Source organism: Bos grunniens, chromosome 29, assembly GCF_055505025.1.
Source record: "Bos grunniens cultivar Pamir isolate PY7600 chromosome 29, Bosgru_T2T1.0, whole genome shotgun sequence".
In the NCBI taxonomy this organism is placed as follows: domain Eukaryota; kingdom Metazoa; phylum Chordata; class Mammalia; order Artiodactyla; family Bovidae; genus Bos; species Bos grunniens.
Window position 1 is genome coordinate 25,786,213 of NC_141193.1, and position 1,548 is coordinate 25,787,760.

Here is a 1,548-nt window from a genome sequence, read left to right on the forward strand (position 1 = left end):
ATACACTACATAGCCAAACTGTCAATCGTTCACAGCACATTAACCAAGTTACTAGGAAAACTGGACTACCACGACCAAAGATGTTATAATATAGTGCACAAAATTCTGACCAGGAGAGCCAAGATCAAAAAGTGGTTTGCTGTAGGAAATAATTCTACCAAAACGATATGGGAAGAGAAGTAATTTAAAGTGTTCAAGACATTAAATGCACAACTGAGTCCAAACTGCCATTTAGTATGCTTTTGTGTGACAGGATATAAAAGCTACCCCCCATCTATGGAATGTTAAGCTGACACCCAAGACAATCAAAGCCTCCTATATCCAATATCCCACTATTTTCTGGTTGTACCAAAAAATAAACAACCAGCAAATGATTTCACCTCTTAAAAAAAAGCGTTTACACGTAAAAAATGGGATGAGGTGGATTCCCTCCTTTTTAAAAATGTTTCTAGAGCTACTAAAAAACTTGCATTTACAAAATAGTTGATAAAAATATTCCTCTGGATTGTACAAGAAGGGAAACAGGGACCACTGACAGGACTCGGTGTGTGGTTATTAATCAGACTTGGCTTCTTTCTCTTCTGCTTCATCAGAGGCTGGGCTCTCCTCGTTTTTAGTCTCTCCATTTTCTGCAGGTAAGTCTTCTTTAGTCTCCTGGTTGGCCGCTTCCGCCTGTTCTCCCTTTGCTCCTCTTTTCCCTTTTGTTTGCACTTTTTTGTCTGAAGATTTATCCTTTCCCGCCGCCTTTTTTGGCTTCGTTTCCACTTTTGCAGGAGCCGGTTTTGCTGACAACCTCGCCGACCTCCTCTTGGGCTCCTCCTTCGCCGCCCCTCGGCGGAGCTGACCTTCCTCTTGGGCATCGTGGCGACGGGGCAGGCGAGAGCCGGGTGCCTGAGGGCCGCGGCGCGCTGAGAGCCTTCGCGAAGCTGAGTAGCCTCCATCAAGAGGCTCTTTAGTTCTTCTTCACTTTCTGCTATAAGGGTGGTGTCATCTGCATATCTGAGGTTATTGATATTTCTCCTGGCAACCTTGATTCCAGCTTGTGCTTCTTCCAGCCCAGTGTTTCTCATGATGTACTCTACATGTAAGTTAAATAAGCACAGTGACAATATACAGCCCTGATGTACTCCTTTCCCTATTTGCAACCAGTCTGTTGTTCCATGTCCAGTTCTAACTGTTGCTTCCTGACCTGCATACAGATTTCTCAAGAGGCAGGTCAGGTGGTCTGGTATTCCCATCTCTTGAAGAATTTTCCAGTTTGTTGTGATCCACACAGTCAAAGGTTTGGCATAGTCAAAAAGTAGAAATAGATGTTTCTCTGGAACTCTCTTGCTTTTTCGATGATTCAACAATGTTGGCAATTTGATCTCTGGTTCCTCTGCCCTTTCTAAATCCAGCTTGAACATCTGAAAGTTTACGTACTGTTGAAACCTGGCTTGGAGAATTTTGAGCATTACTTTGCTAGCGTGTGAGATGACTACAATTGTGTGGTAGTTTGAACATTATTTGGCATAGACTTTCTTTGGGATTGGAATGAAAACTGACCTT

The 1,548-nt window shown here is 43.2% G+C and overlaps 1 pseudogene across 1 annotated transcript; it reads right to left on the reverse strand.

Annotated features, from left to right (window-relative positions):
- Positions 1 to 411: 411 nt before the first annotated feature.
- On the reverse strand, positions 412 to 860 carry LOC147342429 (non-histone chromosomal protein HMG-14 pseudogene; annotated as a pseudogene). Its single transcript, XR_015157993.1, has one exon. The product of XR_015157993.1 is annotated as a non-histone chromosomal protein HMG-14 pseudogene (transcript).
- Positions 861 to 1,548: the final 688 nt, after the last annotated feature.